Source organism: Cebus imitator, unplaced genomic scaffold (genome assembly GCF_001604975.1).
Source record: "Cebus imitator isolate Cc_AM_T3 unplaced genomic scaffold, Cebus_imitator-1.0 Scaffold181, whole genome shotgun sequence".
NCBI lineage: Eukaryota > Metazoa > Chordata > Mammalia > Primates > Cebidae > Cebus > Cebus imitator.
The window spans coordinates 2,992,928-2,993,928 of record NW_016107496.1 but is presented as its reverse complement, the minus strand read 5'-3'; the positions used below and the strand labels follow the sequence as shown (position 1 = coordinate 2,993,928).

At 44.0% G+C, this 1,001-nt stretch overlaps 1 protein-coding gene across 7 annotated transcripts in view; it reads left to right on the top strand.

Annotated features, from left to right (window-relative positions):
• The window catches only part of TFCP2 (transcription factor CP2), a 66,304-nt gene that overhangs the window by 25,482 nt on the left and 39,821 nt on the right, over positions 1-1,001 (top strand). The gene's annotated exons all lie outside the window — the stretch shown is intronic.

Below are 1,001 nucleotides of genomic sequence, written 5' to 3'. Positions count from 1 at the left end.
ATGTTTTCTATACCTTTATTATAATTTGTCGAGAATTATTTTTTTCTTTTTTTTTTGAGACAGAGTCTTACTCTGTTACCCAGGCTGGAGTGCAGCAGCATAATCTTGGCTCACTACAACCTCTGCCTCCCAGGTTCCAATGATTCTCCTGCCTCAGCCTCCAGAGTAGCTGCGATTACAGGCCCCCATTACCACGTCCTGGCTAATTTTTGTATTTTTAGTAAAGACGGGGTTTCACCATGTTGACCAGGATGGTCTCGATCTCTTGACCTCATGATCCGCCCGCCTCGGCCTCCCACAGTGCTGGGATTACAGGCGTGAGCCACCGCGCCCGGCCTATTATTCCTGTTCTTAAGTAGCTGAATTACAGTATGATCTTTTAGACTTGTCTTTTATTATGTTCATTTTAAAAATACTGTTAAAGGAACAGTAAATAAACCTGATTTAATTGAGTACAAAGTTCTAAGGGGCACGAAAGACTAGAGCAATGTTTTTTCCAAACTTCAGGTTGTAGAAAACATTTAAAATGATGTCAAATAGAAAATACCAAGAGCAGGCACGGTGGCTGACGCCTGTAATTCCAGGACTTTGGGAGACTGAGGCTGGTGGATCGCTTGAACTCATAAGTTCAAGACAGCCTGGGCAACATGGCAAGACCCCACTTCTACTAAAAATACAAAAAAATAGCTGCGTGTGGTGGTGCATGCCTGTAGTCCCAGCTACTGGGGAGGCTGAGGTGGGAGAGTGGCTTGAGCCCAGGAGGCAGAGATTGCAGTCAACCAAGATCGTGCCACTGCACTCCAGCCTGAGCAATAGAGCCAGACCTTGTCTCGAAAGAGAGAGAGAGAGAGAGAGAGAGAGAGAAAGGAAAGAAAGGAAAAGGGAAAGGAAAGGAAGAAGGAGGAACTGAAATTAATATGTATTGTTTTGTGAAACTGTTTTCAGTTCTAGAGACGCACAAACATGTATGTGTGTACTGGGTCTGAATATAAAATGGCTTA